Source organism: Ailuropoda melanoleuca, chromosome 5, assembly GCF_002007445.2.
Source record: "Ailuropoda melanoleuca isolate Jingjing chromosome 5, ASM200744v2, whole genome shotgun sequence".
NCBI classification, from domain to species: domain Eukaryota; kingdom Metazoa; phylum Chordata; class Mammalia; order Carnivora; family Ursidae; genus Ailuropoda; species Ailuropoda melanoleuca.
This window is the reverse complement of record NC_048222.1, coordinates 57,925,867-57,951,683: the sequence shown is the minus strand read 5'-3', so window position 1 is coordinate 57,951,683 and position 25,817 is coordinate 57,925,867. Positions and strand designations below refer to the sequence as shown.

General features: G+C 42.6%; 1 protein-coding gene across 12 annotated transcripts in view; it reads left to right on the top strand.

The window, feature by feature from the left end:
• The window catches only part of SEMA6D (semaphorin 6D), a 605,120-nt gene that overhangs the window by 546,654 nt on the left and 32,649 nt on the right, over positions 1-25,817 (top strand). For 7 of the 12 annotated variants that reach the window (XM_019797873.2, XM_002917554.4, XM_019797874.2 and 4 more), the window contains exon 1: positions 2,365-3,209. The exons of 2 other annotated variants lie outside the window; for them this stretch is intronic. The gene's annotated coding sequence lies outside the window, so the exon portion shown is untranslated. Of the gene's footprint in view, positions 1-2,364; positions 3,210-5,616; positions 12,493-25,817 lie in introns of those variants that run through there. 3 more of the 12 variants (XM_034661024.1, XM_019797875.2, XM_034661021.1) reach the window with 3 other exon arrangements.

Below are 25,817 nucleotides of genomic sequence, written 5' to 3'. Positions count from 1 at the left end.
CTCAGTCCGGGATAAACTGCACCGGGATAAACTGCACTCCCAGGGGTGGTGCTCCATAAAGTTGGCCATCGCGGAATTTCAGCAAAGAATTCAGGAATCTGAAGAATTGAACTTTTTTTTTTTTTCCTTTGCTACTACCGCAGACACAGAACAACTCCTAAGCTTTCTGCCTCCAGGTGGATGGCAATTTGACTCTCATGGAGCTACTGGTCACCCCCTTGCATCTTCATTCAGTGCACAGAGTGCTCTGCCTGCAGCGGGCCTGCTCCCTTGATGGAGAAAATACGGGATGACTGGATGCCAGTAAAACAGGCACAGCTTTCTGGGTCAGAAGTTGGCTGGGGAAGGGCCCTGACTGCCAAGTAACTTGCAATGATGTCAGAGCCCAGCACAACCAGAAAACACCAGCCAGCCAGCCAACAAAAGCCTTAACAACAACAGAAAAATCACAGAGCTGAGTTGCCAAAGCTGTTCTTTCCGCCCCCTACCCCTTTCTTCCAATAGGAAGAACAGCAGGAAGAGAGTTTATATTTTAAAAGACTCTCCCTCCTCCTTCCTCCTTCCTTTTGGTAACAAAGTGTTAACTAGTGAGGAAACAGTTCTCCGGATGAGCCCTGCTGCAGTTCCTTGGGGTGTCTTTTTTGAGTTCCTTTTCAAGGCTGTCAGTGGAAGTTTCAGAAACAACTCAGAACAGGGTATTTTTCCTAAATGTAAACATGTAACTTTGTGCAAGGCAGAAAGCAGGAACCATTGAGGAAAGGAAAATCCTTTCTCTGCCCCCTTTTTCTCTCTTTCACAGTAATTAACCATACTCAAATGAAAATTAAAAGTTTGGCAAAAAAGCTCTCTTCTTCTTCTTTTTTTTAAAATAGGGATATCGTTGTTCATTGCAGCCATGTAGAGCCCTCAGTGATTCATAATTCGACTGGAAATTAATAAAACACAGCCCCCGTTCTTGGAAATGAAGTTTGGATTAAAAACCTCTTGTTTTGGAATATATGGCCTTTTCCCCCCTTTCATTTGTGACAGTCAATTTTAAATGATGTCACTTCAAGGACATTTTCATTTCTCCCACAACATATTACACGAAACACTTGCCTGTAAAACCGGCTCATTAGCCTGCAAAATTATACTGTACTGAATAGCTTTCATTCAAAGTAGAAATGGGGTTTTTAGTAGGCAATTTCTGTATTTTATAAAGATAAAGCAATGTTTGATTGCTTCTTCCCAGCTGTTTTGCTTAGTGGTTATAAAGAGAAATTGGAGGGGGTTGGGGGACGAGAAAGGTAAAATGGGGGCGGTTTTGTAAGGATGTGCTTAAAAAAATAAATCTTAGATTAGGAAACCAAGGCCGAACTTTACAGAGCAAGTGCCCCTGCTGCTCGTCCGGGCTGCGATGGTTTGTCCTCTGGATGGATGGAGTAAAGCTCTGCAAAAAGTGAGGGAAGGAGAAAAAAGAGGGAAAGAAGGAGGAAAGAGAAAAGGCTGCTTCGCAGGCTGCCGCAGCCACCGAGAGCTGGACGACTGAGGCTCTGGGAGTTGCTGGAAGGAGCAGCCCTTCAGAGGTGGGGAGAGGGAGGGTGCGCAGCAGAGCGCCTGGGAGGAGGGACGCGGGGGCCACCGAGGGGTCAGCGGGGCCGCGGCGCCGGGCTGGGGGCCTCCAGGCGGCGCTTTCCGCGGCTCTCGGCCGAGGGTGAGCGCGCCGGGCCGCCCGCGCCTCCTGCCGTCCGTGCCCGGGGGTGGGCCCCGCGTCGCGAGCGGCCTGGTGCGGGGAGGGAACCAGCTCGGCTCGCCTGATGGATTGACTTGGAGATGGATCGAATTACACCATTTGCCTTGCCTCGATTTGTTTTGCTCCCGCTCCGTCCCGCTGCTGCTGCTGTCGCTGCTGCAAGGACTGGTGGAGGCGAGTTTCACGATTATATCGAGGAAGCCAAGACCTAAAGAGAAAGACGGATTTTTTCTTTATTTCTTCCCTGCGTTTGACGAGCTGCTTTTTTTCTTTTTTTTCTTCTTTTTTCTCAATTTTTTTTTTTTTTTTTTTACCAGCCGACCACCACCCCCACCCCATGAGGTAAGACCGTCTTATAATCTGCTAATGCTCTGGGCGCCTGGTGGGGATCGGACCCAGATGCTCAGAGCCTGAATCGCAGCCCGTGTGTGTGCGTGTGCCTGTGCGTGTGTGTGTGTGTATGTGCGTGCGTATGTGCGTGCGGGTGTGTTGTCACTGGAGAGTTGATTTCTCTTCCAAGCAGCCCTGTCCGCCTGCCGTGCAAGGGACGCGCAGCGGGCCGGAGGGATTTGGCGGACCCGTCAAAACTGGCGTTGCTGGAGGCTTAGGGGGAGGGGCATGTGGACTTGGAGGCCCCCCTCCACTGTGCACCCCGCCCCCGAAAAAAAAGCGGAAGGAGGGGGCAAGTAAAAGTTTCTTGCCAGGCAGAGCCGGCTCCGCGCTCTGTCCGCACATTATCAGCGGGAACCCGGGCTGCTTGGCTTCTCGGGCACGGCGTCTCCAGCCAGCGCGAGAGCCGAGCCAAGGCCGAAAGAGCCGGCCGCAGACTCGGCCGCCCCCTTCCGCCCGCCCGCCCGCCCGGGAGCCGACGCTGGGACCGTCGGGGTCGCGCAGCGCCAGCAAGGCTAGGATTGGACCCGCGGGCATTTGCCCGTGCTGGAAGAACGGGCGCAGAGCCGGCGCCGAGACCCCAGCTGCTCACCGCGGACGCCGGCTACCTGTCAGTGCGCCCCCGGCTCGGAAAGCCCCCGGCAGCGCCTGGGGGCGGGGGTGGGGGCTCGGGGTACTCGGCCACCCCCACCCCCCGGGTCCAGCCGGGAGGGCAGCCACTTCCCACCCTCCTTCTCCCCCTGCTGGCCTAGAGCGCCGCGGGCGGGCTCTGGGGCCGGGAGCTGCCCACCGCCCACCCGGCGCCCGGGTTTCTCCTGCTGGCCACTCTCCCCCGCAACTTTCCGTGCTTTGTTCTACGGCTGGAAATGATTTACGGAAGCGTTTTGGAGAGGGTCTCCGCCAGGCGGCAAGAGACCAGCGCTGAGATGTGTTACGTTCTCATCTACCCATCAATTATGGATGGAAACAAATAAGGAAGAGTCAATTTTGCATGAGCCCCTTCTCCGGCGGCGAGAGGCGTCCTGCAGCCGGGAGGGAGCTGCCGCTCGCGTCGGCAGCCGCTGGCAGGGGGATGGTGAGGAGGAAGGTAGGGAAACTTTTATTTCCCGTCTTGACAGCGATGATGTTTGCTCCTGGTCTGGAGAAACTGATACCGCAGCCGCCTTGGGTAATTTGGGAGAGCTTAAAGCTTCCTCTATCGTGTATAAGTCTTGGATTGAAATAAAAGGTCATAAAAGACTTGTGGATGAGAACTGGGTTTTAAAAATTTCTGCTAAATCGACTCTCGGGACCACCGCTGTCAGGAGATCGTTTAAATCCTGAACCTGGTAAAGAGCTAAATGTCATGGAGCTAGAGGGGAATGAAGTAGCAATATTAATTACAGCTTTAGGGGAACTCAGGGTAGTACTCCCTGTTCTGAGATGACCAGTCAGCAACCCAAGTTCCAGCATCCCAACCCCTCGCCAGTCTCAGCTGGGTGACTTTCACACAGAAGGGACACTAGATCGTTATTATATAGATACATAGACTTTGTAAACAGTAATTGGACCTTATGTCCACCACTATGGGCGGCTGCTTTCTGTCAAAAATAACGGTAGTGTTTCCAGTTACTTGGGAAAAGAAATGTCTAGGGTAATTTTCCCAAGAACTTCTGGCTACTGAGAATTTTAAGTCTGCAGTAAGAAGTCTAGTTGCTTTTTAAAGATTGTACTTCACTCTGCTTGATGTTTGGAGCAATAAAGTGGATTCTTTTGTTTATTTCAAGGCTAAAGTCCTAGGGAAAGGTTTTTTCTACACTGGTTTGGTCTCTGTCCGTCAGCATAGAAAACATTCTTGTTTGGAGAAATTTTTCCAGATTTTGTCCTTGTAGAATTGAGAAAAATCTCAGACGGCTCCAGAAGAGGATTTTACTATCCTTTTGGTTTAATAAATAGTAGGTTTCGATGCTGGTTTATTCAAGTTGTAAAAAAAAAAAAAAAATCCTATTCTTCTCTTAGCTATCTAACTCAGGAAATTAAGTTGTATGTAGTCCTGTCCAATGTAGTGAGTGACAGGAGTATTCTGTCAGGCTGGCAAATATTACACAAACATTTACCTGGCTTAGATAAATAGAAATTGTCAAGTAAGCCCTGAGATTTGGGCCTATATTATCATGAACTTAAAACATCTTAAGGTAAACAAACTATAGCCCAGCCATAGCTGGGTTTTGTTTTTTTGTAGTTACAGTCTATGCTCTGATTTAGGTCCCTAGAATGTGCTCTCAGAAAGACAGTTAAACAAATAACCCTAAGATTTCCAAAATGTGTTGTTTAGCAAACCATTTTCTTCTACTGGCACATTTAGTTAGATTAACGACAAGTTACTATGTCTTATTGGATCCTACAGAATATTGCTACCTATCTTCGCTTCTATTAGAGATACTACATAGATGACCTTTTTGAGGAATATGTCTGTGATGCAGGATAGTATGCCAGGAATATTGTGACTTCTCCATCACCAAACAGCTGGTTAACTCGAGTTTGATTTAGATTTGTGGGCACTCTGCCCTGTTTTTTCTTTCTTTCTCTTTTCTTTCTCTCTTTCTCTCTCTCTCTCTTTCTGTCTCTCTCTCTCTTTCATTTTTTTGGTGCCCACTAATAGCACCAACTGGTCACGTCTCCCCTGGTTTGATGGCCTTGAAAGATGGCTCTGACGTAAACCTATTAGTCCCTAGAGTGAGGGCAACTTAGAAGTCCAGTGGACTTCAGTTCACTGGCTGCTTGCTGCACAGGAAGGATCTGTCCAGTAACTGTGCTCTGGGTAAGTGGGCGCCTGCATCCTCGAGTGGTGGTTTCTTTTGCTTGAAAGGCACACAGGCAAGTAAACAGGAATCAGAGCTTTGATTTACAAAGATGCCCATAACTGTTAGGGACTTACTGAAACTGGAGAAGTTCTTCACTTCTTGCTGCTCCATCATAATAAATGCTGGTAATTAGCTTAGTCATTGTTCTTGCATGTGAGTTTCACTAAGATACAAAGAGTGAAAAATGCATCTGAAATGGGGTCATTTTTCACCTTTCTGATGCATTTTATGCAGAGTCAAGAGCCTGGCTGAATGCCTAACCATTATTGGTGTAACCATAGGAGGTGAACTCCTTCCCTCACACATTGCAGGATAAAATATTACCTTTTATTTCAATTAATACATTAAGCCTGCACATTCTAGATTCATTTCTAGAGGAAGCAAGAGGCACTTGGGGTATGCCAAACACTCAGTATTTATTGAGTATCTATCATTTGCAAGAAGCTCTACTAGCCAATGTTCCAACACCAGGTGAGGCAGGCATGTTTCTGTATGTTCAACTTAAATAAGAATGCGAAGAACTAGAGCATGGCAAAATGGATCACTTGGCAAGAAATGTAAATATGCACCTTTTTTGGAAGCATCCTGTTGAATCCTAAATTATGAGCACTAATAATTCAATATACTATTAGTGTAATTCACGAATTGAAACTGTCATTAGAACAGGACAACTCATGTGAATGGAGACTTCGCATTAAAATCTACCAAAGCCCATGTCTTAGGTTGCTGCTTATTTCATGAACAGCTGCCACTTCTAGTTGGGGGGGCGGAAAGTGTGTTTCAGTTTATTCCCAGGATGCATAGAGAGAATAAAATTCATATAACGATATTAAGCATAACGTAACCTTCTTTCGTTAAGGTGGCTATTGTTGGGCTGACTTTTCCTCCTCAGACCCTGACAACAGTGGCAGTGCAGCTCATAATTTGGAGCCACTCCCATTCATCCAACAGGAAAACTAGGAAACGTTTTGACTGTGAAAAGCCACCGTTGGTGTAACCAAGGGCGATCAAATCCGTGGTCCACATAGATATCACAGGAGGTGGACTTATTTCTCAAACTTTTCGTTTCTATTAAGCTTTTGTTAACTCACCCAGATTAGCATTTTAACAACCCTGAAGTGAACTTCTGCCATTCTCTCTACTTGGACACAGTATGTAGATCATCCATCATCCTGTCCTTGGCTACAACAGGCTGCTGGCTCCATCACCATTTGGAGCTACACAGAATCCATCCGACTGTGAACAGCACAGCTGGCTACAGCAATTTTTTCTTCCACACCACTGGCAGCATTGTCTGGCTGTGGTAACTAAAGTTAACACCCAGAACGGGAAGTTTCCCTTGTTTGGCAACCTGTGCTGGGCCCCTCATCCAGTTCCAGGGGCACACCTGCAGAAAGGCCCTGCCGACTTGCAGTGGCGTGCCCCACTTAAGAGAGGAGTTGCCCCAGCCTTAGACAACCCACGGGAAAGCCTCTGTAGGCTTGATGCAATTAAACCACCAGAGCTGCAGAATTAGAAGAAGTCATTCAGACACCACTCATCCTAGACCTTCAGAAGGCAGTCTTTCTGAAAAGGGGAAGAGAAGAATGAAGTAGCCTGTAGCCTGTGATTCCAAATGACTGAAAACAGAAAAAGACCTTGTCTAAGTTCCTTAGAGAACTGGACATGTCATTGCTTCCTCCCTTTTCACAAAGAATATGTGATGTGCCTAAATCTAGGACTCCTGTCTGATAGTACCCAGTGCTTTCTATCAGTATGTTTTTTTTGGTGGGGGAGGGGGGTCTTCTTTTTGCTAAGAAGGTATCTGTTACAGTAGTCATTGCTTGATAAAACAAGAATGACATGAGTTAGGTGGATACATTTGTTAAGTTATGTTGCGAAGCTTTAAAAAGGAAACTTTTATGATTAGAAGTACTGTTTCTGGAGTTTGATGTGGGCCGGGGGGTCTGCCTTGTATTTTGGTGGGAGGTAGTCTCCTTGCTTCTTCCCCTCTTATTGACTAATGAAATCAGCCACAAACCAGCTGGGATGATAGGACAAAGATGATGATGATGGAGAAAGGGCAATAGGGGGAAAACAGCAGCAACCACACAATACCCAGCACTTATTGTTGGTCTTGATGATAATTACATCATGTAACCTTCAATTAACTGCACAGGGTGAGCTCTGTTATTATCACTGCTCTATCTAAAAAGAAAACTCAGGGACCTGAGGAAGTCAGGTCACTTTCCTGAGGTCTTACCAGCAGGGAGGTGATAGAGTCGGGATTTGAACTCACATCGGCCTAACGTGTCAGCCCACACCCTTTCATTACTACACTGAATTGTTTCTGGGAACATGAACGACCCTACAATTTTGTGACTCCCTGGTATCTTTGACATTTGGTCTTCAATAAAAGAGTCCTATTCTGAGGGAAAATTTTATACAGAATGAAATGATAGGGACAGTGTGGGTATCCTCTTAAATTTTAACCTTTCTCCAAACTAAATCATATCGTGACACACTTCTTTCACTTTTATTCCTGGTGGCCAAATAATTATGACACACTCTTCTTTTCAAGTGTCCTAGAACAGCTTCTTCCCCCACCATTTTTCTCCATGGTAGGCTTTCCTGTCCAAGATTACAGTGGCATAGGACAAATGGCAATATTCATCACTCTCCACCAAAAAGCGCGTCTGCATCAGGGTGCGATTGACATTCATTTCCCTGATCTTGGCAGGTGAAGATCCATTATGTATCCTTGTCCCATTCCCCAGGAGTATTTATGGGCCCCATCAGCGAAGACAGTGAGAGCTGCAGCTGTTCAAGCATTAGTGGCACCGGGATAGAAAGTGTGTTATTGAAGTTTGACTATGTATTATATTGTAATACACATTTTTCTTACTTACGGTTGCAGGAGAATCCTTTTGCCTATACGAGTAATCAGACACATTGTTGAGAAATTGTCACTTGCACATCAGCATTTCTTTCGTTCTCTTTTATTCAGGATTCCTACAGGAGGGAAAAAAAAAAAAAAACAAATACACATTCCACTACATAGAATGCTGAAATTTAAGGTGTTCAACATATATTTATGGGAAAGAAATGTGGGTTTGAAGAAGGCCAGTATGTTGGGACATGTATAATAAGGCCTCGGGAAGATCTGCGATTACTTAGCCTATTATTGGAGTAACTATTTAAAAATAAAGTCAGGATTTTCTAGTCAGACGAGGAACTGGCACATATGAACCAGAGCAGATGAAGCTCTTTGGGAAAATAACACTTCCATTCCCAGGAGCCGGCTGTCAGCAGACCAGAGACTCAGACTCTCCCAACGTCTATGTTGGCCTAGGCATTGCTTGTCATTATAGGGGTCTCTGGAAACTTTTTTGGTCTGCGGAGTTGTCTTCGTCTATCAGTAAGTCCCCAGACCTCCTCGCCTGGGTAATTGGTGGGTCAAATACGTATATTTTTAAAAGGACAGAAGAAGGAAGAAGAGGAGGAGGAGAGGCAGAAGGAGGAATAAAGAATGTTGCAGTTGTTTCTGTTTTGTCATTGCTGGGGTAACGATTTGTTCATTCAGCCAACTTTTACCAATGTCTGCTCTGCACAAGTAGGTGCCAGTTGCCGGGGGGGGGGGTGGTTCAAAGAGGAACTGACACGTAGTTCCAGAGCTCAAGGGTCTTGCTGAGTGGTGTAGAAAAGACAAGGTAAACACATAGCCCAAATAAAATGGCGCGCCTTTTAAGCACCAGAAAACATACACACAGACCTATGGAAATTGAGAGGAGTGAGAAGTTATTTCTGGCTAGGGTAGTCAGGGAAGGCTTTGTGGAGCCACTGATATTTGAGCTGGTCCTTGAACTAGGTAGGATTTGGACAGGTGGACTGTGAGGGGCAGTGGGGGAGGTGGTGAGAGAGAGGGCATTCCAAGCATAGAGAACAGCTTAGGCAAAGGCCCTGGGGTGGGGGTGGGGCCTTGATGAGTTGTCCACATTGGAGTCCTAACCTAGGACAGACTTGCATTTCAGGTGTGAAGAGGCAGTTTGCCGTGCAGTCCACAAATATTTATTGAGTATCTTTGGTCTACTCTACTTAGCCATTCAGCAGATGGCCCCCTGCTTAAGCCATCAGAATGAATGGGATCAATCTTGTGGTGATTCAGTAGATTGCTCCGTGATCAGAGCTAAAAACCCCATATCAACTGCCAACTGGTTCAGCGTTGCACAGGAACATTGCAAGGGATAACATGATTTGCCTCAAATTACCCAGCAAGGCAGTTCCCCCACGGGGTTGTTTAGCAGAACCAAACTAGAAGGGTCCTGCTTCACTGGTTTCATCTTTTTTAACTTGAAGAAGCTCTAGACATAGACTCTATGGTAAGGAATAAATTTCATACATATATGGGGGGCTTGGGAGAGGGGGAAAGGGGATGTGGAGAGAGGAGTCAGAAGAGAACAGAAACCTGTGAAAAATGTGAGAGTGGTAGGAGCTGGACGCTCGGTGCTCAGTCCACACTGCAGGTCCCAGGAGGCTGGATTGCCTATTCCTCTCGGAAAGGCAGCAGAGTGAGCTATGCCCAGCAAACATCTTAGTAAAAATGTGTTGGTTCAGTTTAACATTTTATTATATTGCAGATAGAGCCTATCATGCCTGGTAAACTCTGCAAAAAACTGGGTTGGAGCTGACAGTTTTTTCCTAGTAAAGTGAAAAAGTAGCACTAAACAACCTGGAAAGTTACTAATGCTTCCTTTTGGAAAATCCCATCCTCAAGAGACCCTGGGGATTAGGCTGCACTTTCCGGGTCTGAGCTTTCAGGATAAACTCACCTCCCAGCAGTGGCTCCCACAACCCCACCTTCCCAACTCCCTCCCCACCTCCCTCCTCCCTCCCAGGCCCAACCCTACTCCAAGCTAGGCTGTTGGGTATGAGGGTTGCCAAGCCATCCTTCACCCCTTGATTTAGCACAAATTGTAATCAAACCACTTCTCATCATGGTTACGTTTAATAGTGGAGGTGATAAGCCTCACGGAAAGGAAGTTGGGACGTTCAGTGCAGTAGAGGCATGCTTATTAGAACACATAGTAAAAGAAAAATAAAATGAAAACAATTCCATTAGGGAATGATTAAGCCAATGACTTTGCCAAGAGTTGCTCCAGTGGTTCATTTTCCTTGGTATATTTAAGTCTTTTACAAGTTAATAGTTGCATGACAGTCTGAGAGAAAGACTTAAGTCGGAAGAATCACTGCCAATGAATGATCAATCAGAAATTGTAAAATAGGTCAATGGGGATAAAGGATTAAGCATATACAAATTCACTATCGGGAACTTTTCAGGAATATTCCAGTGACATAAAGCAGAGAACCTGTTCTGTCTAATAATTAGTCTGGCTCCCACCCAGTTATTTTTTTGAGGGACTGGCTGCCTCCTCCTGCATAAAGCACAGTTGCCTTCCAGACAGGACCTAAAATAAACTGGCCTGGCTCAACTCGGCTAATAATAACAGCTAGCACTTACTGTGTGCCGTGGCACTGTGCCTAATACTTCAAGTATGTTATCTAATTTAATCCTCAGGCTGCCCCTGAGAGTGTAGGACTGATGGGTAACGGAGAGCTAGCATTTACTGAGCGCTTACTGTGTGCCTGATACTCTTTTCAGTGCAGCTATTAAATGGTTTGATTAGCATTCTTGGAGGTAGGTACTATTATTAATAACGTCCTCCTTTTATACAGGGGGGCACTGAGGGATGGGAGCTGAAGCAGTTTTCCCAGGGTCAAACCAGGGGACTTGGATCCACGAGAAATAGCGTGGCAGGGTACTGAACAGCATGAACTCTGGAGACGGCTTGTCGGGGTGTGAGTCTGGGCTTTGTGACTGATAAGCTGTGATCTTGAGCCCATTACTTCATCTCTCTGAGCCACAGTGTCACCACAGAAAAGGTGGACGACAATGCCAGTACCCACCTAGAAGGGTTATAGTGAGACATAAATGAATTAATATTTGAACAGCTCTTAGAATAGTGCTTGGTAGGTAGTGAGTGCTGTCTATGCCTCGGTGTCTATTAAACAAAAATAAATGCAGTCTGGCTCCAGAGCCCTCGCTTTTAGCCCTCATACTGTGCTGTCTTTTCCCATGGGATTTTATCATGTCTCTTTAACTGGTCTGCAGCCCTTGAAGCCAGTTTCCCCACCAGGCTCCCTCTATCCTCATTAAGGACTCTTGCCACACATTCAGCCAGACTGGAAAGGGGAGTTTGGCAGGAGAGGTCCAGTGGCCTGGAGATTTACCCCAGACCTTGATGCTTAGTTGCATAACCCTGACCCTGATGTCAGCAGTTTTGGTTCGTGACCTCAGAAATCTGGCTTCTCCTGTTGAATGTGTTAAAGGCCTATGGAGATGATTGGCATATGTTCTGTGCTGGTTGCCCCCAGGCTGACGAAAAGCTGAATGATACCTGGGAAATCCAGGCACATTCCCAGACCATTCCTGTCATTACCCACAGCTTTGATCTCTACCGGTGGTCCTCCAGTGATAAAACTCATCAGTATCACGTAGGGTTAAAATGCAGATTCCCAGGGCCCTGGCACTAATAGCTCCATTCTGCTGGGTCCAGAGTATGAATTTTCAGCAAACAGCTCAAGTGACTCACACCTTGAAGTCCCTTGACCACGCTTTGATAAATGATGCTCTCGTATGGCCAGAGTGCACATCCCCACCGAAACAAGGTGTAGACTTCGAGGCTAGCATTGGCAGGCCGCTAGGTATCAGATCCGTAACCTCTTGCCTACAGCACAGGGAGAATGGTGATAAGCCAGAGGTATCCCAGCCAGTTCATGAAAGAGTGAAGAAAGTAATAAAATTATTCAAAGCTAAAGAGGCTTTTTTTGCCCCTCGTTCAAAAATAAAATAAAATAAAATCTTCACAGTGAGCAGAAATTAAGAAAGAAAAAGGGCACTCGCTTATTTCTGCTGACTGGCCTATATCATTTCATAAATGGAGTCCTAGACCAGTATTCATAGCAACAGTTTTTGATTTAACGATAAACTGAGATAAAGGTAATCAGACTTCATGCTTCAGGGCATAAGGTGATTGCCTGCTGCGGTCAGGATGGAATTTTTTCCCTTGTGCTTTGCACAATTGACTAGATGCATTAGAGAGAGTACTCAGGCTGCGCTTGGAGGAGCGGGGGGCTGGAGGCCCTGGCAGAAGACGTCGCTGGGTGAGATCATATGGGAAATGGTCTGGTGTGCGATGAATAACCCCATCATCATTTGGCTTTATCATTTTTGTTTCATATTAAGATTCTGCATACCAGGCCTGTATATTTCTGTAAGCCACATGATGAGATTGGGAGTATACAGTGGAATCAGATGACCTGGACTCCAACTTTGGCCAACAGAGTACTCTCTGAGTGACTGTGGAAAGCCCTGTCCCCTCAGACCCTCAGTCTCTTCATCTGTGGAGTCACAATTCTACCAAGCATCACATGAGACAGCAGAGCTGAACATGCTTCATAAAAGCCAGATGAGTGCTGCTCAGATGTAAGGTATTATTATGATAAAATGAATTGCTTTTCAGTAAATCACCATTTATTATAATCAGCACCATATAAATCCCTAGGCTATGTGATGATATCTCACGTATAATGACAGTGGGCATTCATTGAGTTTTTAAGCTTTGCCAAGCACTAACTTGTTTTCTTTATATTCTCTTAATATAATCCTCACATAAGCCCTTGGGGGCACATTCTTTTTTATTCCCATTTTATAGATGAGGACACATGCTCAGGGGTATCAGTTAGTTTCCTGTTGCTATAATTCTCCTAGCTTCAGAGGCCTAAACAACACGACTGTATGACATCACAGTTCTGGATGTAGGAAGACCCAAATGGGTGTCACTGGGCTAAAGGCAGGGTGTCCACAGGCCTGTATTTCTTCCGGAGGCCCTAGGTATTCCTTTCTTCGCTTGTGGTCCCTTCTCCAAGTCCAGGCCAGCTGTCCCTGACTGCCAGCTTCTGTTTCTGTAGTCACAGCTCCTTTGTGGCTGTGTACCTCCCCCTTCCATCTTTTCAGGACCCTGATGATTACATTGCCCCCCCACCCCACCCAGGGTAATCCAGGAAAATCTCCCGGTTTTCAGATCCTTTACTTAATCACATATACAAGTCCCTCTTGCCAGGTAGTGTAGCCACTTCACAGGTTCCAGGGATTATTAGGGTGTGGACATCTTTGGGGAGGGGTGGGGATGTTATTCCTGTCTACCACGGTTCAGTACCTCACCAGAAGCAGGCCGTGGCAGAGTCAGGATTCTTGCCCACGCCTGTCTGACTTCAAAGCCCGCAACTCAACCACTCCCTCGAAAACCTCCTTGGTTCCATCAGTGGAAGAAACAATAAAATCATAGAGCATCAGTGCTCAGGAGGGCCCTGGTACTTTTAGAATAATCAATTGGGGGCTTTTAAAAATAATCATTATAGTGGTAACAAAACAAACATTCACCATACTGGTCTTTGTGTCCTACATACTATACGTAGTCTTTCATTTCTTTCTTGTGAGGATGAATATTATTTACCTGATTAACTTCATTTACAGAATGCCTGAATCCAGTTGTCTTTCATGGGGTGACTGAATAAAGGAGGAGAATTTGGGGGGACCAGAGGGTCATTTTGGAGGACTATAAGGAGGGCGTTTTAATGGAGTTAGCAAATATATACGGACGAGGCACTGGCCTTGCTGCCCTTAGTTTTCTCATTAGAACAAAGTGAGGTGGGGATGGGCAGCAGAGAGTCTAGAGAAAGTCCAAGATTTTTCTAGTAGTAGGATTCCTTAATGCTATATTTATTTTCGTATTTTAATTAGCTAGGTGGTAGGATCGAATCCAAAGATGATTTTTCAAAATATGAATTCACATCACGAATGCACATAGCTATCTGTAAAAAAGAGACAGACACACAAATAGTCCAACTTTCAAATTTATTATTGCCGTTTATATTTTACAACACTTTGCCCTTTTCTTTCGGGATCACTTAAACTTCATTGCTGCTAATATAGTTTTTAGACTCAATTTTCAGAAATACATAGATAATATTTTCAGTTAGCAGTAATTTCCCCTCATTCCGCTCTCAGGGGTTGATAAGCTAGCATGGCACAATTTCCCTGTAATTTCAGTTTTGTCCCTGAAGAGCCCTCCCCCGTGGAACATGTAGGACACACAGTGCAAATGAGTTTCCAAGTAGAGAGCCACACCTGACTGACTGCTAGTGGCTGCCTCAGCCAGTGTTGAAGAAGTCTGTGGGTCTATATCCAAGGTCAGGGAGAAAAAGAAATGCCTTGATTGATTAGGAAAGTCTTCTGTGAAAACGGAAGGTGCATGGTAGCCCCCATCCTGCAAATTTGATCTTTGATTCGGTATTTTCTGTAGAGACACGTATCTCCCTTACAACATTCCTACTCATTAATGGTATCTATACAGGTTGATAAGTATTTAAGGCAGATGTCATCTGCCAGGATGTTGATGTCTCAGCTAGCCCCAAGAACAGAGCTAGAATTATCTGACCCATGAGAAGGAAAATAAGTAATCCCCATGGAAAAGGAAACCTGGTAATTATTACTTTTCCCAGATCTTGCCATTTGCTTTATGTTATCACATGTTCCCTCAATTCTGCCTCATTCTTTTTAACATTTTATGTTAAATGTGTTTATGTTTAACATTTTAACATTTCAAAGACTGAGAAATGGGATAAATGTTGGGCTACCACAGATAACACCTTCACCACAGGTATATAAGTGTGGACACATATAAAAATTCAGTACTGCCACACATGTACACAAAGGCTTACAGAGATTTTAGAAGCTTTGGGGGAGCAGGGAGAAAGAGAAGCTTAAGCAGGCTCAATCTCACAACCCTGAGATCATGAACTGAGCTGAAATCAAGAGTCAGACCCTTGAACGGGATAGCATTGAAAGAGTAGATTGCTCTGGGTAGTATGGACATTTTAACTATGTTAATTCTTCCAATCCATGAGCATGGAATATTTTTCCATCTTTTTATGTCTTCCTCAATATCTTTCAAAAGTGATCTATAGTTTCTAGGATATAGGTCCTTTACGTCTCTGGTTAAGTTAATTCCAAGGTAACGNTCCTTGCTAATAGAATCCAACAGTACATTAAAAGGATTATCCATCATGACCAAGTGGGATTCATACCTGGGATGCAAGCATGGTTCAACACTCGCAAATCAATCAATGTGATACATCATATCAACAAGAAAAGACTCAAGAACCATATGATCCTCTCAATTGATGCAGAAAAAGCATTTGACAAAATACAGCATCCTTTCCTGATTAAAACCCTTCAGAGTGTAGGAATAGAGGGTACATTTCTCAATCTCATAAAAGCCATCTATGAAAAGCCTACTGCAAGCATTATTCTCAATGGGGAAAAGCTGGAAGCCTTTCCCTTAAGATCAGGAACACGACAAGGATGCCCACTCTCGCCACTATTATTCAACATAGTACTAGAAGTCCTTGCAACAGCAATCAGAAGACAAAAAGGGATCAAAGGTATCCAAATCGGCAAAGAAGAAGTCAAACTGTCTCTCTTTGCAGATGACATGATACTCTATATGGAAAACCCAAAGGAATCCACTCCCAAACTATTAGAAGTTATAGAACAATTCAGTAAGGTGGCAGGATACAAAATCAATGCCCAGAAATCAGTTGCATTTCTATACACGAATAACGAGACTGAAGAAAGAGAAATTAGGGAATCCATCCCATTTACAATAACACCAAAAACCATGCGTTACCTTGGAATTAACTTAACCAGAGACGTAAAGGACCTATATGCTAGAAACTATAGATCACTTTTGAAAGATATTGAGGAAGACATAAAAAGATGGAAAAATATTCCATGCTCATGGATTGGAAGAATTAACATAGTTAAAATGTCCATACTACCCAGAGCAATCTACACTTTCAATGCTATCCCGATCAAAATACCGAGGACATTTTTCAAAGAACTGGAACAAATAGTCCTTAAATTTGTATGGAACCAGAAAAGGCCCCGAATCTCCAAGGAACTGTTGAAAAGGAAAAACAAAGCTGGGGGCATCACAATGCCGGATTTCGAGCTGTACTACAAAGCTGTGATCACAAAGACAGCATGGTACTGGCACAAAAACAGACACATCGACCAATGGAACAGAATAGAGAACCCAGAAATGGACCCTCGGCTCTTTGGGCAACTAATCTTTGATAAAGCAGGAAAAAACATCCGGTGGAAAAAAGACAGTCTCTTCAATAAATGGTGCTGGGAAAATTGGACAGCTACATGCAAAAGAATGAAACTTGACCACTCTCTCACACCATACACAAAAATAAACTCCAAATGGATGAAAGACCTCAATGTGAGACAGGAATCCATCAAAATTCTAGAGGAGAACATAGGCAACAACTTCTATGACATCGGCCAGAGCAACCTTTTTCACGACACATCTCCAAAGGCAAGAGAAATAAAAGATAAAATGAACTTATGGGACTTTATCAGGATAAAGAGCTTCTGCACAGCCAAGGAAACAGTCAAAAAAACTAAGAGACAGCCCACGGAATGGGAGAATATATTTGCAAAGGACACCACAGATAAAGGACTGGTATCCAAGATCTACAAAGAACTTCTCAAACTCAATACACGAGAAACAAATAAACAAATCATAAAATGGGCAGAAGATATGAACAGACACTTTTCCAATGAAGACATACAAATGGCTAACAGACACATGAAAAAATGTTCAAAATCATTAGCCATCAGGGAAATTCAAATCAAAACCACACTGAGATACCACCTTACGCCAGTTAGAATGGCAAAGATAGACAAGGCAAGAAACAACAATTGTTGGAGAGGATGTGGAGAAAGGGGATCCCTCCTACATTGTTGGTGGGAATGCAAGTTGGTACAGCCACTCTGGAAAACAGTGTGGAGGTCCCTTAAAAAGTTAAAAATTGAACTACCCTATGACCCAGCCATTGCACTACTGGGTGTTTACCCCAAAGATACAGACGTAGTAAAGAGAAGGGCCATATGCACCCCAATGTTCATAGCTGCATTGTCCACAATAGCCAAATCATGGAAGGAGCCGAGATGCCCTTCAACAGATGACTGGATTAAGAAGCTGTGGTCCATATATACAATGGAATATTACTCAGCTATCAGAAAGAACGAATTCTCAACATTTGCTGCAACATGGACGGCACTGGAGGAGATAATGCTAAGTGAAATAAGTCAAGCAGAGAAAGACAATTATCATATGATTTCTCTCATCTATGGAACATAAGAACTAGGATGATCGGTAGGGGAAGAAAGGGATAAAGAAAAGGGGGGTAATCAGAAGGGGGAATGAAACATGAGAGACTATGGACTATGAGAAACAAACTGAAGACTTCAGAGGGGAGGGGGTGGGGGAATGGGATAGACTGGTGATGGGTAGTAAGGAGGGCACGTATTGCATGGTGCACTGGGTGTTATACGCAACTAATGAAGCATCAAACTTTACATCGGAATCTGGGGATGTACTGTATGGTGACTAACATAATATAATAAAATAAAATTAAAAAAAAAAAAAAGTCAGACCCTTAACTGACTGAGTCACCCAGGCACCCCACATACAGAGATTTTAAATGATAACTTTCAAAGTCAAACAGACTAAGGTTGGAATCCTGTCCTATCCACTAACTAGATGTGAGTATATGATTAGTTTCTCCAAGTCTTAGTTTCCTTTTCTGTTAAATGGAGAAAATAGCCCTTAGCTTAGAGATGTGAAATCAATTAGAGATAATCCATGGAAATTGGCCAGGATAGGTCTTCGAACATGATAGGTGTCAGTCATGCTGCATTTGGCTACAAATAACGGAAAACCCAACTCTAAGTTGTTTCAACAGTGAGGACATGTATATTAAGTCACCTAAAAAGAAGCCCTGAGATGGGGTGGCTCCAGGGTTGGTAAATTCTTTGCTTAAACAACGTCATCAAAGACCTGGGTGCTTTCTGTGTTCCCTGCCATTCCCATCCTGTCGTCCTGTCCTTCTGTAGCTCTTTTCCTATTTCCAGGAAAACTGGCATATTCCAAGTGAGTATCCAGCAGATCAAGGGACCAAGTCTAACTGAGAAACCTTTCCTAGTAACATATTTCTCCTTGGTGTCTGTGTGTAGAGTCATGACACCTGCTCATGGCTGAAACCTAAAGTAGTCTTGGGCAGGGGAATAGGACCACACCCCAATAGACTTAGATGGGGGAGACTTTCTTACCATTGGATACGTGGAAAAAATCAGCAGTTTGTTACAAATTATTTGTATGTATCACATTGTTACATATGCATACTATGTATACACAGTGTGTGTTACATAGACATATTCATGAATGTGCTCAAGCTATAAAACTGTGGTGTTTGGCCAGAAATATTGTTCTGCTGGTATTTGAAAATTTTGCATACCAAAAACAGACTTTTTATTTAATCAGGCAATTAAAAAATATAAAAAGTATGACATTGGAGGACGATGCTACAAAATGTGAACAGAATATATATAAAATGAATTTGCTTTTGCTACGCCTCCACATTTTTTCCTTATTTTTTCCGTAGCTTGTTTTAAATAAGAAATAAGATACTCCTGCCAGATTAACACTTTGAAACGTCATAATAAATAGAAGCCATAATTATGAAGGCACTTTTATCTCCTGAGAGGTAGAGACAGAAACACTAACTATATTTTCTTCAATTCTGAGACATTTCATGATTATAAACTCACATTTTCTTATGATTCCTACTTCAAAAAAACATTAACCCCTGAATCTCTAAAGTTAATATTTCCCGTGTTTCTATTACACATCATACATCTGTATCTACGGAGGAAAATTATGCACTTTTTTTTTTTTATCGTTTTCTTGTCTCTTAATGAAACGTACTACAAACTACCTGAGTGGAAATCTTAGCTTGGCTCTGAGCCTTCTTTCACTCTGCACTGTTATACCGTTAACCTCTTTTCCTGGTATAGTAATGCAATAAATCAGGCCGAGGGCCCCATAAAATGTGGGCAAGGAGGCTCCTCCTCCATCTGCCTTTGTAGTAAGCTGAAAATTAACCACCTCGATTTTCATTTCTGTTCACCAAAGTGAAACTTCACTCAGGCTTTATCAAATAGAAGTCTCATTCTTTTCAAGTCAAGCAATAGCTCCTACTCTGTGGTTCTCGGTATGTCCAACTTGCACTATTTTCCTTTCAAAGAACAGTGAGACTCCAGGAATCCAAATAGTCCTAAGGTCAAATTCTGATTCTGCCACTCAAGCTTTCAGAGCCTGGTTTTCCTCACTGGAAAATCAGGGTAATATATCTACCTCATAGAGAAGTTATGAGGTCCTCTTCAGGAGGAAATATATTCAAAGCACTTGGTATGATATCTGACATAATAAAAATTCAATAAATTGTAATAGTTTTATTATTATTACTATTGTTTTTAAATCAAGGGTGCCTGGCAATGTATGAAATATTCATATCTAAAGGGCTTGTAGATTTTGCACATGGATGGGTTCCATGAAATGTATCTGGATAAATTCTTCTAAATGCAAAAAGAGAGAAAAAATACAAAACAGTTCTGGTAAGCAGTTGGCATTTCTTGAGCACATAATAGCACAGTAATGCCTACCACATGCGCACATGGCCACTCGCGTGTTGGACGTAGTTCTGGCAGCCTATTTGTGTCAGCGCTGGGAAGGTTGATTGTGTTATGTGGTATTTTCAGATTATGAATTGTGACACTTAAATAACAGACCAAGTTCTCATGATGACTTATTGCATTAACTCAACCTGCCCCTGAGTGTTAGTAGTAATTTCCTAGGTGCATTCTTTCACTCATGTACATAGTCATTCATTCACTTATCTATGTGACAGATAATTTTTGAACATTTTCAGTGTTCAAAAAGCCTTTCTTCCCCTTTGCCTTCTAAGAGTCAGCATCCAGTAAATTATGAAATCATGGCACCCAGGATTAGTTTCCAGGGTGTGTTACCTGTGCAGTCATACTTGGCCCCATGCCTAGAACGCTCTTCTGTAGCTATCTTAAAATTCTTAATAATTTTTTAGTTAGGACCTCCACATTTTCATTTTGCACTGGCCCCTGCAAACATGTGGCCCGTCCTGATGACTCCTTTTCACCAATGACATTTGTTTCCTATTGATCTGTGTCGACAGACATGAGTTGTAAAGAGTCCTAGGCTCTGGGTCTGAGTTCCCACTGCATCATATACTCAAACAAGCCACCTAATTTCCCTGGGCGTTGGTTCCCTCGGTTGTAAACTAAGGCAGAATAGACATGGCCTCCAAGGTCACTGCCGGCAATCCTCACAGTTCAGTAGACTAAGATACTAGTATAAAGTTACGTCAGGCCTGCATTTGAATTATAACTGTAATGATCACACTCTCAAAACTTGATATTAAGACATGGGGATTATGGGACCACAAGGAAAAAAAAAAGGAAAGTTGAAATCAGGGTTCTCGCTGAAATCTTTGACCTCTAGACTAGGCCTACATGCTGTTCGGTGGTTGTACAACATAAAATCAAATTCATTGAGCACTGGCATTACTCTGCTCATTTCATTTGGATGCGTCCTTTCCTTTCTATAGATTTTTATGCTAATATCCCAGAGGAGACTTAACTCACTATTGCACTTTTGCTACACTTAAAAAGAAATCCATATCTAAGGCCTTAAAATTCTAATATACAAATATTGGCATCTTTGAGAACTTTCTAATTTACAGTCCAAGAAGTTTGGTATATTGCAAGGTAGTAATCAAAATATTTAGCCAGCCCTTTGGTATGGGCACTGACCAATTAAAACAGACTCCACGGTGCGACACCAAGTGAATGGCAGCTCAAGGTGTTTTCCATGTCATCTTACACTCAGTATTAACTTTTAGAAAGGTGCCACCATCCTCACAGCAGCCCAGATATCTACAGAGACCCCATGTCTCCAAGGCATAAAAAATAAGGCACCACCATTGAATCTGCATTTACTCAGTGTGAGAACCAAGATCTTTTCTGGTTCAGTCATTCTGACACCTCTGAGAACACAGGTTCTCAGAATTCTTATTAAAACTTACAGCTATTTCATGGCAAGCACGGATTTCAGATACATTCATGGTTTTTTTTTTTTTTTTTATCAAGTTGAGGTCACCGGCAAATTGCATTGAATAAAGACGTTTCAAAGAAAAAAAACCCACTAAATTAACTGAGATTCAGCAGCCATCATTTTTAGATACGCCGTTAGTTCTGCCTGAAACCACCTTCTACTTTAGCAAACTTTAGATCACAGGAAAATTCGATGCTTCAAGTGTCTCTAATTACCTGCCTGAACATTTGCATCATCAAGTGGACCTCTCCACTTTATAGGCATGCTGTTGGCCTGTTTGAGCAAAGAGATGGGGAGCCTGTCTGTAGTGTTAAAAGCCCACAAACAACTCCAGTGTAAGTCACAGTAGCAGGAGCCAATTAAGATCAAAGCCTCGATGCTTAGTGCTATGGATTTCATCACTTAAATATTAAGCAATTTTTACTTTGACCCTGATCAAGGGGTGTAAATGTAGATTCTTTTAAACAACTCTAATAGTTTAGGGTGTTTGTGTGTGTATGTGAGAGAAAGAAAGAGAGAGAGTGGTAATTTTTCTACTTTCAAGAGCTACAAGTATCCTGTCTTTGGGGCTCCTAAAAGTTATCCAGTTTATGGGTTTGTTTATATTTACTTATTTTAATTTAATTTAACCTTATTTAACTTTATTTTCTCCTGATGGAGAACATCTTGACTTCTGCCTGTTTCCCTGTGGCAATAAGGTACTTAGCCTAGAAGCCTTGGAATCAAATGGGGGTTCACATATTAGCTCCCAAGATATTCCTTCAGCCCCAGGGGTTGGCAGAATGATGTGTTTACGTTTGCATTAGTGTTGAGTGGGCTGATTTGTAAAGGGCTGTGGAGAGAGCTGAAGTCCGACTTCCTGTTGCTCTAACAACCAATGGCAGGAGTACAGAATTATCCTTATCTGCTATGGTATTTACTTTATGACTAAGAAAAATGGCTCAATGTGACCAAATTCTGAAATAGATTCAGTGTTCCAGCAGCCATTTACCTATAAGGTAACATTTGAACAGTTCTGCTTGGAAATTAGTTTATAAAAATGTGTACTTAATGTTTTGCTACACATTCAAATAGAAGTTAACCTAACGCTTTGATGGTCACTTATTTGGATCATGGTGAAGGAGGGGGATGATGACAGCAGTGAGCAAGAAAGCTGGCAGAGAAAGCGTCCTTACTTCCTGCCCCTCCACTTCAGGGCTGTAAGTGGAAATTTGGAATTTGACTAGGCCAGGCCTTCCTTCTCCACTTTCCTGTGCATGTTTTTAGAATCGAGAAAGGAGACCTGAATGCCAGTATTTGAGCCATTGGGGTAAAAATGGTGTTGGCTTTAAATATCCAAGTACACAGTTGCAATCAGTTTTCCATTTGTTTTTGCTGGTGTACATTTGACCACTAAGAAATCTAAGCCAAGTTTTCTTTCTCCTATGTGACTGTAAGTCTTAAATTTTAATGCAAAAGACAATCACTCTATTACTAGCACCAAGAGAAGAGCCGTGATTTTGAATTGGCATGGATCTTGGTAAAAATTGAATTAAAGTTCACTCTAGAAATAGAAACTGTTGTTGTTGGTTTTATTTTATCACTTTCTATCCTGAAAGTCTAGGAAGGGAAAAGTAGAAGGTTGGGAGGGGAGAGGAACAAAGCCACAAATATAATGTGCTCATTTAACTGCAGTTTCTGAATTGCCTCCATTTTCTCTTACTGACACCCAGAGGTAAAATACGATCCAAAGTGATAGAGATACTTATTGTCTAGGAAGTTAACCATCTAAAATAAGATATTTTCCAAGGGATCCAAGTGTTAGTTCTTGGTTTTATTCAACAGACGGGCAATAACAACCATTTTGACCAAGACAATGCTCTGCTTCATTGAGTTGGAGGGTCATTTTAATTTTTTCAATGTATCATCTCTCCATCCCACCTTCTTTAAATATTAAAAAATACAAAGTTTTCTTTCTAAAAGGGAAAAAACCTAATATAAACTATTATATAAAATAACATTTCTTATCTTTTCCATTTTAATATGTATTTATATGTATCTCTATCTTTATAAAGTTGTAGTCATTATATATATAGTTTTATATTCTGATTTTTTTTCCCATTTAGTATTACATCATAAGCTGAGGATGTCTGGTCTTCCTTGTTATCATCTTAATGGTTGCATAATATTCCACGAGGCTCATGTAATATAATATTATTTTAATTTTTTCTCCATGTTTAGAAATTTAGCCTGCTTCCCATTTTTTCACAATGATAAATAAAGCTACAATGAGCATCTCCCTCTATAATAAGGTTCCTTTTTTTTTTCTCACTTTAGGTTATTTGCTTAGAATAAATCATAGAGGTAAAATTACTGAGTCAAAGGTTAGTACTGCTAATGTATGCAGATGGGAGTGTGTGTATTGCACATTGTCAGACTGTTTTCTGAATGGTTGTCCTAAGTTACCCCGCCATGTGCAATATATTGATCTCATCCCAAGTTCACCAGCATTAAATATTATCCTGTAAAAAAAAAAAAAAAAAAAAAAGCTAATCTGAGATTGTACCTCATTGATATAATTTGCTTTTCTACGATTAATAAAAAGAAGGGGCACATGGATGGCTCAGTTGATAAAGCGTCCCACTCTTGATTTTGGCCCAGGTCATCTCAGGATCATGAGATCAAGCCCCATGTCAGGCTCTGCACTCAGCATGGAGTCTGCTTGAGATTCTCTCCCTCTGCCCCTCGCCCTGCTTGAGCTCACACTCTATCACTTAAATAAATAAGTAAATAAATAAATAAAATCTTATAAAAAATAACAGGAAGACATTATCTTGAGAGACTGGGACAAAACATCTTAGGGACAAATTTTGTACTGTTTCACACACAAACAATCTGAAAACTGCTGGGGAATTGTCATGGTATCTGCATTCTGACCCAAGGCTCCCTCTGTTTCTACAATAGGTCCAGCAATATCTTCCACTATTTATCTGACAGCTAATTTCAGTGTTTTGCTGGCCTAAGAGGAGAAAGCAATATTTCAAGAGAGAGAGAATACCTAGAAAGGATCCAGGAAGGGATTCTCCCCAAAACATGGAATATGTAAGTTATCTAACTGCATTAGAAACCATGCCAAAACCAGACATTTAAAACAAAAATGATCAGGGGTGCTTGGTGGCAGGGTGGCTGGCTCAGTCAGTCAGGCATGCTCCTCTTGATCTTGGGGTCATGAGTTCCAGCCCCACATTGGACACAGCATTTACTTAAAAAAAAAAAAATCATTGATTTGACTCGTGAATCCACATTTTGGCAGATACTACTCTGCTCCACATGGTATCATCTGGGATGGCTCAGCCAGGTGCTGTAGGATCCAGTTCTGAGACGGCCCGTCACATGGGGGCCAGTGTTGCTCATTAGCCCTGCGAGCTCAGCTAGGACTGGCCCGAGTTCCTCTCTATAGGGGCCTCTTCACAAACCTTCTCCACGAGCGTACAATGGTGGCTGGTTCAACATCCCGTGTCTGAAGAAGTAGGAAGTGGAAGCTGCCCATTTATTGATTTCTGGACCCAGAAACTGATACATCACTTCCACCATATTCCATTATTCAAGGAGTCCTAGATTCAAGGGGAGGATATGTATATCCACTTCTAAATGGGAACAGTATAAAAATATTTGCCATGTTTTTAAATTGCTATATGGAGTTTCTAGCCTTCTGAGAGTTTGAACATCTAGATTCTTGGAACATCATGGACTGGGATGTATTATAGCGCTAACTTCCACCCCTGCTTTCCAGAACGCATCAGGAGTGAGTTCTCCATTGACACCATTTACCTTCCCCACAAAGAATTTAGTCCAGCGTCTCTTGGACAGACTTTTCTGCTACTGGGAATGTAGTGGTATTCCTTCCATTATCCAGCCTTCTTCAGGAAACCAGGTCTTGGTGCTAGTAATCGTCTGTCGTCATGGCTCTTTTCTATCAAGATAGATATTAGAGATGAGGTTGAGTATGTGAGGCGTCTCAAGAATAATGACATTAGGTATATTTGGTACATTTATATTGACAAAATGCTTAACTTCTAATGTGCTGACAGCCATCTTGCCTGAATGTTAAGTGGTTGACTTAGGTGTTTCTATTACTAGTGGAACGAAAAGGGAAATTATTTGAAGTCAGTTTCTTTGTCCTGTCTTCCAAAGAATATTGCAAGAGAGAATTTGGAACCGTAACCTCTGGAGTTTATCTTCAGAATAGGTGAGATTATCGCAAGGCAGGGGACAGAGCAGAGAGAAAACAGTGATGGTGGTAATAATACTAACAGCAGTAACCATACTAACAGCTAAGACTTATTGCACGTATTCACCAAGCACAGTTTTAAAGGTTTGCTGTATATTAAGCCTATAACCCTCAGAACAATCCTTTAAGATGAGTGGAATCATTTTCTATTTTTTACAGATACAGGTGAAGTAATTTTTTGGAGGTCACACAGCTAGTGGTTGGTAGAGCCAGAATATTCTGAAAACTTGTTTCCCTATTGAATTGTATGAGGGTGTTTATCCTCAGGAGGGGTACAGAAATAGACCATCACCCATTGTTCTTTCTTTGGGTTCCATGCAATGACATCCCTTTTCCAGTCATTTTATGGGGTTGAGATGGGGTGTAGGTGAGAACTTCCCCTTTGCTGTTCTCTTATTGGTCTTTGAAGACAGAAAGTAAAAAAA